Source organism: Parambassis ranga, chromosome 22 (genome assembly GCF_900634625.1).
Source record: "Parambassis ranga chromosome 22, fParRan2.1, whole genome shotgun sequence".
Classification (NCBI taxonomy): domain Eukaryota; kingdom Metazoa; phylum Chordata; class Actinopteri; family Ambassidae; genus Parambassis; species Parambassis ranga.
In genome coordinates, this window is record NC_041042.1 from 5,490,561 (window position 1) to 5,505,897 (window position 15,337).

At 42.2% G+C, this 15,337-nt stretch overlaps 1 long non-coding RNA gene across 1 annotated transcript in view; it reads right to left on the bottom strand.

Moving 5' to 3' along the window:
- Positions 1-15,337, bottom strand: part of LOC114427910 (uncharacterized) — a 104,199-nt gene that overhangs the window by 60,599 nt on the left and 28,263 nt on the right. The window contains exon 2 of the long non-coding RNA XR_003669487.1: positions 10,390-10,441. This is a non-coding gene — a long non-coding RNA (uncharacterized LOC114427910). The remainder of the gene's footprint in view (positions 1-10,389; positions 10,442-15,337) is intronic.

The following is a 15,337-nucleotide window of genomic DNA, read 5'->3' on the forward strand; positions in this document are numbered from 1 at the left end:
TACATTAATCTATGCGAGATGTACTTTGATAAAGCTGCCAATTTAACTAAATCTGTTGACTGACAGGCAGGGGCTTTAATCACTTACTCAACCAAATCTGATCTTTCAGTTCCGACCCATCAGTAATCATTTTAACTCACCTATATCTATCAGGAAGGCTGAGCAGAAATACCTAGAATCATCCAGCCACAGGATTGAAACATCACATTATCTTGATAGTGGCAGAATCAGTGGAAAAGATGTGTGCAGTCAACCACCGTCACTTTCATTTAATTTCTTTCAAGCTCTAATTGCTTCTGAAATCAAGGAAAGTTTATGCAAAATGGCAAAAAAAGAAATTAGAGTTGCTGAGTGGATAGTCACCTGGTCCTCTTTTGCAAGACTTCTGTTACATTTGTCCTATTAAAGATGTATAAATATAGAAGGCAGACCAGTTTATGTGAACATATTTTAAGGAAAAGTTCAAATTATGCTAACTTTGTACAAATAGTACAGAGATAAATATCAAACTTCTTTGATATCTCGTTTTTTTGTCAGGCACACTTTTTCCCTCATCTTCCTTACTGCGCTCACCCCTGCCCCACTTATTGCCTCCATGTTTTCCGGTTAGCTCAGCAGTCAGGTGGTCATCTCCTCCTTTAACTCATTAACATTCTTTCATACTGTGTTTGTCTGCTGTCTCTGTTTGTGTAGGTGTGTCCCCATGTGCGTGTTTGTCTGCATCCAGGGAGGGGGGAATGCAAAGCGGAGGATGCTAACTTTATCATCTGCTTGGAGGGGCGGTGGCAGATGGCTCTTTGGAGCACTTGCGACACCGGCACATGAAAGGCAGGCTTTGTGGCCGTGCGGCCAGCGGGCATCAACAAGGATGAGATGAAGTAAGACCAGTGGCATGAGGAAAGGAGGAGGAGGAAGGGGAGAAAAAAAAGAGGACAGGCATCGAGAAATTCTCATACAGTCTCAGAATGATTAATTGAGTTTGGTAATGGTTAACCAGCATGGAGTGATTTGGTCTTCCTGGGAATGTCACGCAGATTAACCGAAGCATTTGACTGAGCTGACCCTTGTGCCAAATGGGTGGAACTTGGGTGGAGATTTAATTTCTAAAAGCTTACGGAGTGACATCTTTATGGCCCGAAGAACACAATGAGACTGTAATAATAACAAATACCTAGATTCTTGTTTCATAACTAACATAACAAGGACAACCATTTAGTCGTCATGGAGATTTTTGTTGTGTCTAATCAATGTGTTTTTGCCTTTCAGTAATCAAGCAGGCCAAGCACACAGATGTCACATCCATACTCTGGACTATTAAGAGGTTACCATGGCAGCACAGGGTGGTCAGACAGTGACACATCGATTATAGCTGCTGCCATTATATGTCATGTTGACGACGTGTTGATGTACACAAAGAAAGGCATGCTTGCTAACTGTCCAACGTGTAGCATCACAAGCAGAGTTTGAGGGTTTAGGTACAGAAATAACAGCGTGCCTGCTCGGTTTTCTGTGTTCTCTGTGGGCACAGAGAGCTAACTGCACTGCAATGCTCCGCACGCTGTACAGCATTCTCCACAGACAGCATTTCAATCTTAATTGGATCTTTGTCAGGTTGTAAAAAACACCAGATCTGGTGGTATGATTTAGAACTTCCCTCTGCGCTCTGCCACAACTTATCACAAAGTACCGGCCAATAAGATTTCAGAGAGAAGTGCAGTATATCAACTTCCACATCAGCACAAAGGAAGAAAGCTTTGCAGGCTGCTAGTGCAACGATGCACGTCTGCACACAGAACTGTTGTGTTTTTTTTTTATCGACAGTGACGCTTAAAGTGCACTGTTTATGATAGATACGACCACAACTGCAACTCACAGCACCTCTGGTTTACTTCAGGTTTCACAGATAACCAAATGTCAGTAATATTTCTTTATGTCAGGTTATGTACAATTATCATCTTAACTCATATTTCATCTGCTTCACTGCTATAGCTAGATATCTACTGTAATCCCATGTTAGGTCAGGAGAGCTCATGTTCAGGCATTTGTCACACTTCACTTGCACTGCAATCAGATAAGCTTGGTCAACTAAAACATATTATGTATGTCAAAATAAGGTTTTACTTAATGTGTAATCGTGTAAATGTGCCCATAAAAAGAAAGTTTAGATTAGAAAGAGGCACTGAGGGTGTGAACAGCACACTGATTGATCAGTACATCAAGGTGTGAGGTCACTGGAAGTTCACGCTCACTCATAAGTAACTGTAGGGTCTAATGGAAAATATGAGACCGATCAGGGTGAGGCTTGTGTGTCTGTGTCCAGTGGAAATGTATTATATATTAGCGATGGAGCTGCACCATGAAGGACCGGCTGTAGCTGGTGAGTGGGCTGGGAGGGGGGAGGCGGAGTAAACAGGAAGTCATTATTACACTTCCTGCAGCTGCTTTACACCTACTGACCACATGGACTGACTGGAATAAATTCAGCAATAAACTTAATATTAACAGGTGTTCCTCTGCACAAACACATGGACGTGTTTTTTAACCACATGCCTCATTTAGGTTTTTTTTTTCGTTTTTCTTTTAAAGAGAACTATTTCTGAGTTTGCAAAAAGAGGAAATATCCAAAATTACATTCATTCGCTCAGATGGAGCCACTCAACTAAGAATGGGAAAGTCCATTAGACTCCAGAACAGAAGGGAACAAGTCCAAAACGAGTGCACATATGTGGGTGGAAAATGTGTGTGTGTATGTATATGTATTTGTGGCGTGTTGCCTGCGTGCGTATGCTTGTGATTGAGTCAGGGTGCATTTCTCTGTTTGAGGGAAACTTTGACAGCCTGGTGTCTTTGTTCTAAAGTTCAGACAGGGAAACAGATGGCTCTTCTCAGTATGACTTAGCAAGCTAGCTAGTTGTGGAGTGCGACTTCACCGCCTCTTTTTGTGTCACCAATATTGTTGTATGCGACAACCAAACTTTACATTAAGCCTGTCAGCCATAGGCAAGCTGACATAACAGTATCTCCACCATGTTTGTGCTACTTAAACTGTGTAAAAAATCAGCATCAATAGAAACAGTGTTTATGAAATCAATAACATTTTCTTTCCCAGAGTTATAGTGTCACATTTACTGGCTTGTTCCGACCTCTAAACATGCAGCCTTTGCAACATAATCAAAAACAAATTTAACTAACCACCCAACAAGAAATTTCTCTGCTCATAAAAGCTCTCTATTTAAAACCTGAGGCTGTTCTGGTTTAATGATTACTCCTGTGCACCACATGACTCTGATCAGCTCATACATCCCTCCTACTGAGACATTGTTTCCAAATAAAAGACTCCCACCGCAGAAGTCGAGACCTCGCATTCCTCTCCTTATTTGAAAAACCCCAAACTTTATCTACAGTGGTAATATCCTCCCTCTTTTTTTTTACTCTCTCTCTCTCTCTCTCTTCCCCCCTCCCCGCTTTCACAAGACGTTTGGTCTTTAATGTATTTCAGAGAACATCTGCTAACTATCACTGAACCTCGTGGGATTTCCATTTAGCCCAGTTAATTACTCTATCAAGCCAGGTTCATTATCATATTCCTCCTCTTAAAAAATGCACCCGACACTGCGCGACTCCGTGTGTATGTGTGTGATAGGTGTAAGGTTGAGTGTGTACACACTCTAGTGTGCATGCGCTTTTGTGTGCATGGTATCGTCTTAAACACACTCCTAATTGCAAGTGGTTCAGCCATAATACTCGTGTTAATGAACCAGAGCTGTCTATAGGAGCCAGCTCTGGAAGTCAAGTAGGGAATCTGTGAGTTTGCCTCTCTGGGGAGGACAGTGAGCTGGTATTAATCTTGATGAACAACAGCACTGTGACTTCAGCTCGTCTGCATCATTCCCTGCAGAGGTTAGTCCAGGTGACTGATGGTAACAGGCTCACTGTCTCACAGGAGTAAGTAAGAAAGAGCTTCATTTAAAAGGAGTCACATGGTGTTTCAAATCTCACACTTATTCTTAAAAATGCTTTTTGGCTTCAGTATAAATATAATCCATTTGCCTCAATGTGAACTGAGACCTATTTGAAAACCTTACATCTCTACCCTCAAGTTTTCTGCCCATGCAGAGGCCAACATGCACCCGACACAACACACAAGGAGGCACCAGAGCACTACTGACCCATCTAACTTCAAAATGTTACTGATCTTCACTACAAAGTACTACAAATAGTTTTTTTTTTTTTTTAGAAAGTAGAAGAGCAGCAGGGTGTGAGGTTTAATGAATGAATAGCCATCTTCCACCCAGAAGGTCAAATTTCTCCTTCAGGGATTAACAAACAACAACAAATATTATAATACATCAAAGAAATGCCGTCTTCCTTAATATGGAGGCTCTTTAAAATGTCACCCTTTATAATGAGTTTACTGTCATATCATTTATAAAGTGCTTTCAAGTGAGAGACTATTGTTTTCTTTGTAGAGGTCATAGGATTTAAAGCATCGCCAGCTGTTCTTCTGCTAAACAACCATCAAAAGAAAACCAATCACAGATCCATCTTCTGAAATGTGCACGAGCTGGATCACAGAAGTCGTCCGAAATGAAAAGGTTGCTGATTTAAGTGAGATCTGAGATCTTCAACAGATCATAGTCATCAAAAGTTAGTGTATGTGCATACCTGTACAGTTCAGCCACCTTTATCAGTTCATCCATCCCTTTTATCAACCCACTTTGAACTAGGTTAACATGAAAAGGTGGAACCTTCTTGTGAGGTGAACCAACCTACCAACATCTCTAATACCCACATTACTAATTCATTGCAAAATCAGCACCTATGCTGAGAACTTTTTATTTTTAGATACTTTAATAATCCCAGAGGGAAATTGACCAGCAAGGTGCACCACACCAGTGAGTGCACTGGAGGCAGGGCGGGTGGGATTGAACCACCAACCTTCCATTTATTGAACAACCCTGCTCTACCACTGAGCCACTGCGTCCCCTATCACATACTGATTGGCTTCTGTATGTGAGGGTCTATATGGCAGTGGGTGTTCAGCAAGTGCAGAGCAGTAAAAATCTACCCTTTGATGAGATTAGCTGAGTGGTGTACTTGAAATAACCTTTCATGCGCTGCCATTATTGTATTAATCTATTCTAAAACAATTTGGTTGAATTAATTAGGCCCTACATATTTCAGCAACACTCACAGGCTGCCTGGAAACAGATGGCTCTGAGGGCGAGCCACTCTCCGATGGATGTGTGTGGCTGTGAGCAGAAGAGACGAAAGAAGAAAGAGAGAAAGAGTGAGTGTGAGAGAGAGTGAGAGAGAGGCATGATGATAGGAGGAAGAAAATGGTGGTACAAAGGAAGACAGAAGAAAAGTAAGAGTGTCATCTGCACCTCTGTGCTGTGCACCTGACAGACTGAGGAATGAGTGAAAATGAGTCAAAGATTGAGCGAGGAGGGACGCAGAAAGTTGCTCAGGGTCCTAATGCTTATCAGTTCCCCTGCAGCTGACAGGAGATTGGTAGCTTAACAACAGTTGGGCAAAGAAGGCTATTATCTCAATCCTACAGTGTTCTGGATGGGTTCAACCTTGAACAGCTTGTAGATGATGAGCCTATCCATATGGTGTTTAAATCGCTCAGCGTTTCCTCAGCCATTAACCTTCAGGACACCTTGCACTCGTCCTCCACTTTGACTGACACCTCTGCACAGATTTCAGAAAACACAGTAAAATTTCATACATGAATAACACAGATGAAACCACAAAGTTTTGAATTGTGGATCCTTTTTTTGTATCACACTATCTTCACCGCCTGGTGACTCCACACAAACCTCTGTAAACAATTTCAATTGCTGGTGGTGTATCTATCATGTTGTGTGTGGTTAAGAAGTGTGAATGCACGTGCTGCTTGTGTGCAATTTAGATATGCAAGTAAAGAAGAAAAAAACCTGCTGCTGACTCATAAGCCGAGTTTCACTTTCAAAGGGATGTGCAAAGTTGCGAGGACAGTCAAGATGTTTTACAGACTGCACTGTGTGGATTTAAGAGCTTGAGTGCTGAAGTGCCGAGGCGTTTACAAGCCGCTGCCACATCATGAAGGACAAGTTAATGGGTAGCAAAGAGGAGGTGGATCATAATGCACTTTGTGGCCCAGGTCCAGCTAAGTCTTGACTTCGTTTTAACAAGAATATCAACCTTGGCCTCACAGAGAAAGGACAACAACAGGAGAGAAAACGGAGGGAGGAAATTGCAATGATGAGGTGGAGAGACAGTGCTGAAAGATGATACCGAGGTTCAGGGGTTAGGTAATGCCGGCACAGACTACTTAGCTCGCTCCAAGTCCACGTCAGCTCTTGTTTCAGGGCTTGGGTAATGGACATAAACCTCTGGTGCTGTCTCCAGAGCTCGGGAAATTAAAGTTTTCCAACTCCCGACTTGGCAGGAGAAGTGGCAAATGATACCTATCACCTGATGGGGAAGAGGGAGGGAGGCTTAGCTGCGAGAGTGATGTCACTGGCAGGGCTCTTTAAAGCAGAGGAAACCAAATAGGGTGGGTGTAACAGGCCAGCGTCAAGCTATTGTCCGCTATATTTCTATGACACAAGCTGGTAAGCTACAAATTACAATCTCACATTACCCTAACTGCCCTTTCTGCCTCTGGCAGTGCGGCAGGCTGTGGTCCGTGCCAGTGTTTCCTCTCTGCCCGCATCACTGCCGTTTAAACTAACACGGACATCCCGCTGCCCGACACGAGTCAGGCTGAGCGATCCCTCGTGCCTGCTTTTATTACCTTGTTGACACCAGCTGCTAGTTTTAAGCACTTTTAAATGTTGAGTCTGAGTGGTGGCTCAAATCACAGAATTAATGCCGTTATTCCTGCCCAGCTTTCTTTTTGGCAGTGCTTTTAAGCCCCAGACTTAACAACAAGCCTGGGTTTTATGCATTGAGACAGCTGGTGGGAATAAGGCAGTTGCCAGTGGCATAAAACACAGAGTGTGTATGTGTGTAAATGTAGTCAGCATGTGCCTTTCGCGTGTGGGAGGGCATCTGAATATTAAAAACTGTCTTTTAAAAAGTTGCTTGTCTGCAGTCCAAATATTAAAATTGCACATTTGTCATATTGGTCAGTCTTTGTAAACAAGGATTTATCTCCCATGCTCAGTATTTGGCATTAATAAAGGTGATTAAAATGCGGTGGAAATGTGACATACTGGAAACCAAATGTTACAGATTCCTCCTTCCTCTTCACCAGTTTGACACTCAACTTCCACTCTCTCCACACTGGCACGCTTCATTACTACTACGCCTGTGTGAAGTCACTCGCGCCTACTCGCACACAAACACACACACACACAGCCACGCTCATGAAAGTGTGCATTCCCATGTACCCCCCCATACACACACACACACACACTTTCCCTCACTTCACACACACATACTAAGAAATGCTATCTAGCAGCTGTACCTCTCCTTATGTGCAGAGAGTGTTGATCCCAGTTCTTCTCTCACACACAGTGAACATATGTCAGTCAGAAACAAGGCAGACTCTGTATTCCATCCTCCCAATAAAAAGTTTTCGTCTCTTTTATGCAGCATATCTGAAGCCTCACCAGACTCATGTGTAGACGGACCCTAAGTGATACGTGGAGGTGACCTTGTTGCGCGTGTGTGTGCGTGTGTGTTATTACAAAGGCAGGATCTGAGATACCTGAGGTAAAACAAATGCAGACTCTGATAGATTCCAGCAGCACCTGTCTGATTTACATTTCCTAATTGCAAATGAACAACCAAAAGAAACATTTCAGCAGCAACTGACAGGCAGCACGACACCGACGGAACTTGAGTTGTACCTGAAGAGGTAAAGCATTTTCACAGAAATATTTATAGAAGGCTTAGGAAACTTTCACATGAACAAGAAGTCCCCCGAAGTCTGTTTAAAATGCAATTCATGCAGAGATGTAAATTCTGTGTGTGCATACAGTACATTAGAAATGTTATGCACAAGCACCACCAGTGCAAGAGAGACCATTTTAAAGCTGAGTTAATGCTCAATCAATAATATCAACTGCAGCCATAACAGCTATATGAGAGTAGCTAAATGCTAATGATACTGATGCTAAAGTAAAGGTAATAAGTAAATAAATAAATAAACATTTATCCGACAACTTAAAAAAATCGCAACACAATAAGCTTTGATACAAAAACATACTAAAAAATGTTTGCTTCTAAAGTCTTTTAATGTGTTGTTGTTGGTAAATTTGAATTTATTAATTTAAACATTCAAATGATCCAGAATCAAAAAACTAAAATAAAATAAAATAAAATCAGACAAAACTTTGATGTTTATGTCTTATAGCTTATTTTTACATTACTGTGTTGTACTGAATTGGTACTTTTACCCATGTGCAGGATCTAAATCTACAACAGATATGTCAGGTTACCTTTTATCAGGCTTTATAGAAAGCTAACACCTGCCAAAACATGACAGTCGATGCTAATGTCAGTGTTCTAGGTGATTTTATCTGGTGCTATAGCAAATTTTAGGGAAATTCCTTCAGTCACTGCATATGTTTCATTTAAAACCACAAATGTCAATGCTCTGTGACACAAGAGCAAAACAACAGTCATTCATAACATCAGCCTATTGAATGAGGAGAGGACAGATCATAAAACAGACATCATTTGTTAGTATGTCCAATCTGAAATCTGATTCCATCTAGAAACTCAGATAAAGGTCTATATGCCAATCAATTTCTTCATATACATAGTTGGTTAAATCCAGTTTTTATAATAACTGTAACTAAAGTGTTTTCTTATAATGAAACCAAACTCAAACACACCATCCTGAAAATGAGAAGGTGTAACACCTTGAGTTGAGACCAGGTCCTGTGGATCCAAAACAGGTACAACAGGCTCAGGCTGAGAGTCAAACAGCCTTCAGGCCTTCTCACCTTCACTCCAGGACAACAAGAGCAAACAACACCTGTCCTGATGATGTCATGTTCTCACTGCTATCCAATACCAGCCCCAAGACATATTCTGCTTCTAACATCCTTCTCTTCTCCTCTCCATGCCCTCACTGAAACAATATACTTCCTGCTCTCTACCTCTTTGTTTTTTTTAACCAAGTAAGAATCATCTCTTTTATACATTTTTCAGTAGTCTTTAGATTGTATGTTTTAATCTTTGTACTGGGGGTGGGGGTGTACAAGTCAAATTTCCATAGAAACAGCAGGAAATAACTAAACACAGATAAAACATGAAGGAATGACAAGAGAGGAATGCAGGTCAAAAGGCTCAAGTGACACAGGTGGATGTAGCAGGGAAGTCCTGCTCACACCGGTGTAAATAACAACAGATGGATGACAGCAGAATAATAACCTGTGAATTCTTTTATCTACTTGTTTCTGTGATCAGAAGGTGTGTTGTGGTAGCAAGCCAGTCTTTGATTTGAGAGCACGACACTGTCACTGGTGAACACAATGACATTACACACACTGAAACACACACACACACAGAAACACACAACCCAAGCAGCGGGAAACAAGAGAGGAGCAGCTGTGAGTTGCACTCATCAGTTCAGATTGAGGGAGACACAGGCAGCCTGGTAAACAGACACAGATGTACGGAGCCGAGCAGAACAGAGAGTGGGAGAAAGAGGAAGGTCACCCTTTCACAATGGGAAGGTAGCGACAAAGTCAACAACACTGGCGGCATGTGACTAAAGCTACTGTAAAAAAGCAAATAAAAAAAATACAGGCCAGTTAGAGCAGCAAATGTGAGAGCTTGTACATCCAGTTCTTAATAATAAAAAAATATTTAAACAGGAGTTCCTTTCTATTTGTTATTCAGTTTTTATCCTAATACATTTTTCCTACATAACATACAGACTGTGGTTTGAATTGCTCAGACACACGTCAAATTGTCAAAACTACACCTCAGAATCTGTGCGGTCCTCTAATGAGCAATACCTGAGGAAATTCACCTGCCAGGACCTTCTCGTGTGACACACACAAACACACGGCTTTGTCAGCAATTGTTGCCTCCCCTGAGGGTGACACCCCACCTGGGAGCTCAATCCTGTCAATGCTCACTATCTCAGTTTCCCTTTCAGCCTCATACACTTCTCTCTTGTTACACTTCTCTCCCCCACCGCGCCCAAGGTTATAGTACCAACAACTAGTCACCTACTTAAGCAGGGAGCAGCGAGGTTGTGTAATCATTGTCTAACATGAGGAGTTCAAGCCCACTTAAGGAGGAGAGAAAGTGTCCCCAGAGGGACTAAGGGACTGAGAAAAAAAAACTACACCCTCTGTGGACGCTGCATAAATATAGAACAGTCACATTTCTACTTGTAAATTTCCCCAAAGGTGCAATTGACTTCAGGATTTGTACCTTAGTGCACTGCAGCTTTGTTATCCCTCCAACCTTATCAGCTCAGGATCTTCTGAAAAAAAAAGCAGAGAACAAAATGTAAATGTAATTTCTCCATGACATGTCACTGTTGCTTTTTTGTGTTTGCACTGTTTCCAGTTCTTAAAGAAACAAATCAGCTGTTATATTGTTACAAACTGTTACAAATACATTCAGGTCATGTTCAGTCATCCTATAGCCTCTGGGCTCTTACTAACGTCTAACCAGACCGAGGTAAACATTTACTCTCAGAACTGACCATACATTAATAACTGATCAGGCCCCGGAGCCAAACCATTCTCCTGTTCCTGACTTAACATGCTAATAAGTTGCTCAGGTGTGCATATGTGACTGTGCACGCAGTGATGTTTGTAGCCGGCAGGAGGTAGAAGCGAAAGACCACCAACTGAACAACAAACCAGGTGGTGAAATCAAAGAGGAGACAAGACGGTCCAGCAACTGTTATCCTCAAACAGCCAAACTAAAACTTCAGGGGGTTGAAGCTTTGCAGCTGCTGCTAAGAACATCCGAGAGACAACCATGCTGCAGATAAACAGCCCGAATACGTATTCCTTTGTGCTTGTAGAACAGAGTATCTATTTTTTGTCAGCACCAAATAACATCTTTTTGTTTTTATTATATAAATGTGATTAATGCACATAATGAACATCAGAAGAAATGAACACACACAATTAACCCACATGAGAATACTGTTTTGTGGCTGACAGCTACATGTCACCCCAGTCCATCCTCACCAGGAAAACATAACATGAGGTCAATATTTCAGTCCTTGAAAACAGAACGTGTGCATATTTCTCCAGCTGTATCTCTATGTCTTGATGTGGACGAGGACTCATCACAAAGGGAAGGGTTTTCCGTGTAAAATGGGTTCAGTGTTATGTTTTATAAACTTTCCCCAACCCTTCACCCTGTTTTTGAAGGCTAACCATAACCAGTAGTTTTTTTATGCCTAACTCGAAAAAAGAAACTCAACAGCAAGTGAAAGCAAAACAGCCTGCAGTGTCAGGGGGGTCTTAAACCCCAGACGCTTGAGTGAAAGTCTACGCTGTTGCATGTAACCCTACCATCCCCGACCTACTCTATATCCTTACACTGACTTTTGCGGCTGTATCAGAACCATGATCAGATGACATGAGGCAATACAATCAATTTGCTCTGTTAGCATAAATATAACATATTGTCATATGTAGGGCAATACGTCCATATGTTCCGTTAGCATAAACATGATAAATATGGCGAAAGTGTTATCACCCAAATGTGCCAGTTTTAAAGAGAACATGGTGTTCAGCCCCTCCAATCTAATCCTAGATGGCATATGATGACGGAAATTATTTTTGTCTACAATGTCTACTACCAATATTCTACATTGGGGCTGGGTATTGATCTTGACCATTACAAGAGCCTGAAAGTCAAGGTGTTTCGGTGGGTCCTGAAGCAAGAGAGCAGATTATTACCAGATAATTGCAGTCCAATGACATGATACAGGTACAAAAATGGTTACTGCTACTGAGATGACTTCAAAAACACTAACATCACCAGGCTTTTACATACACTTTCTGTAGGTTTTATGCTCATGTTGAACCAGTAGGCTACCTACAAAAGGATAGTAAACAGGCCCTGGTGTAGCCCTGCCTTGTGTGTGCAGAACTCCTCATACAACACTCCCACTGCAACGCACGTTGCGCGCACGCATACAAACACACAGGTTTTGAAGACATATCGCCGGTGAACAACAGCAATTTAGGTGAACATGTTTGAAGCGGAGGAGGAGCAAGATTTGTTGCCACTGGTTGGGATTGCCACTGGTTGGGATTAGTATAGTATCGGTAAAAGTTCTCAGACACGACCAAGAAAAAAGTTATACCCAGACGATGTGTCAAGAACAAGCTGCAAGACTTCCGAAAGCAGCACTCCAAGAACAAAGTGATGACATTTTCTTCTTGGTGCACCGAGAGCAAGAACAAATTTCTCTGTTCTCGTGGAGTATGTAACAAGCTTAACCCTGCTGCATGGATCCTGCCTGCCTGGTTTAGAAACAACTTTCTGCTGCCATGACGGGACAAGTGAGTTTAGCTAAGAAAACTTTTCCTTCTTCACTCCTACCATCACCTTGAAAGCAAAACAAGAGTTGAGACTCCTGTGGACCCTCGACATATTCTCATTTAGCCGCTTCACTGTTGTGGGATGTCATGGCTATTAATTCTATCTGAGCTTCATTAATCCACATTTTCCCATTCAGCCCCCTGTCCTTAATCATCATTTCAGCCTTTGCCAGCATGGCCTCCTGTGGCCAAATACATCTAGGGTCACAATGTGTTCCCCCCAGCACTCAGGAGGGGTGTATTCACACGTGCACATGCATAGAGAACACAGATAAAACAGGTCATCCATCTCAATCACACAGTATTGGACTCATGTCACTACATTCCTCTCAGTGGAGTGAGTCTACACAAAAACATAGCCTGTGCACTTCACAGAGCAGCTACAGTGCAGACACAGTAACTAAAGCTACAAGACTTTGACACTCACTGGACAGAATTCACCCTGTATAGCCCTTCTGAGTGCTATCTGATTTGTGAAGAAGCTGAAGGTCAATCAGCAGAGGGGAGGGTGGGCGACAGCAGAAGCAGAAGGGGAGCTTTAAAAAAGAGAGAGAGAGAAGAAGAAAAAAGAATCACCCTGGCAATTGAGTGGTGGTGAAAGAACTGACGGCGATCAAACTGTCTTAGCACAGCTCAGTCCAGGTGGGCGATTGGTTGGAAAGCGCTTATTGTTCCAGCAGATCTGAGCTGTTTGCTGTTTTCTGAATACCAAATGGTTCCAATTTGCTGCAAGTGTGTGTGTGTGTGTGGGGGGGGGGGGGGTACCAAGAAGGGGGGCCAACACACACAATGGAAACTGGAGAGGGTAATCTGATGGAAATCTCTAAATGTTCCTCTCCCGACTAGCTAAAGGTTAGCTTGCTTAACTGTCTGTCTGCTGGGGAGTTGCTTGTTATTCGGAGAAACACAGGAAAGAATAAGTGTGTGATGGAGTGGTGGGTGTTATTTTTGGTTTCAGTAATATCAGATGTTTTGTTTGCCACACAGGACTCGATTATGAAAGATCTCTCCTCTGCTGATCCTGAGTTTTGACTCACCAGCTGACCCTTGACCTCTTGATAGCACAATACAGTATCTTTTTCTCACTCGTACCACCAGCACAAGCAAAACACCGAACCATACCCCACCCCCACTCATATAAAAGCCATTCCATATCCTCAATTTAAATAGTACATAAAGAGAGAAGGCTGGGGGGGGGGGTCTGTCTGTATCACAGGACTGTAAGCACATAGAATAACTGTCGCAGAGTACAGCCAAAAGCCTTTAGCATTGTGACAGAGCAGATGTTAAGAGTAATGACAGTGGAGATTACCCAATAATTGTAGCAGCGTAAATCATTTGACAGAGGATGAGAAAAAAAGGGAAGAGAGCGAGAAGAGGAGGAGGGATGGAACAAAAGAGGATGAAGCAAGGAGCATATTATTATTATTATTATGAAAATGTGAAAAAGGACAATTTATGTGCTGCGCTGTTTCTACTCTTTTATAGGCAGATAGCTCATCTGTAGTTGTAAAAGAGGACAGAAGCTTCCACAAATGAGTCCCTGCCATGTTTTGTAGTGATGTGGTGTCTGTGTGTGTGTGTGTGTGTGTGTGAGGAGGGGAGATAATAGCAATTATGACAATGTGGCTGCTAGTGTTCCTGTCTGTGTTTGGGAGCTAATCGCTGTGATGCAAGCTGCTGCCTGAGGCCAAGAGCGGAGGATAGAGGGGGCCCCTCCATCTAAGAGTACGTGACACATTTCTTCCTAACATCACTTACAGCAATACACTGGAGGATTTGGATGAAATGCACGCAGGGTTCCACCACAGTCTGATGAACGCTATTGTCTGCTACAACTGTCAAATTTTTCTACACACAGCCAATGCCACCGGCAAACTCCTTCGAAACTAGAGCTGTGTGCTCAAACATGTTATCAGAACTATCGTCAATTACCTAGCATGTTAGCTTCCAGATAGCAATCAACTTTACTTCCTGGTCTAACAGTAACAGCACAGGTCACCATCAGTCCGGCATCGTTGTTTTAGCTCTCACCAGCAAGTGAAAGCATCATATTAGGCCCATTGTATGAAAAAAAGGCTACAGACACTCTTCAGCAAAGACGGAGGTGTCATGCAATCTATTTTGAGGTGATGTACCATCAGATTGACACTGGAAATACAGTGTGGAGGCTCAAAAACTCCATAGTGTTTGTTTAACAACGTCTGACACAGAGTTCACCAAAGCCTGAGATGAGAGCGCCAACACCCCCTGCAACATGGAGCTCCTGTGTGTCTGTGTGTGTGTGGGTGTGTGTGTGAGAGATGTATGTGTCCCTCTCGCTTACTCCACCGTTGCCTTGATTGTGTAATAAACTTTATTCAGTTAAGCGTGAATTATTGTTAATTGAACTAAAAAGTAATTTTCTTAATTGAAACACGAGGGGGAGGGGTGGGCCAGATTAACGATGTAAAGGAGCGTTTCTCTCTCCCACCACCTTCAGACTTTTATCTTGTCTAATTCTTTTTCCCATTAAAGTTCTTGCCATATTTTTTTTTCTCTCATCCTACAACTGCTGTAAAAAAATTTAAAAGCCTGTAATCTACTTAGCCTCACACCCATCTTAAAATCAAGTAAGGCTTAGCCTGAAATACTGAGGAAGAACAGTCTTTCTCATCTGCCACTTCTGTTTTAGTCAAACTCTACTTATACCAAATATATATATATATATATATATATATATATATATATATATATATATATATATATATATATGAGACTCTCCATTGAGCCAGCCTCAAGTGGCCACTTGAGGCACTGCAGTTCTT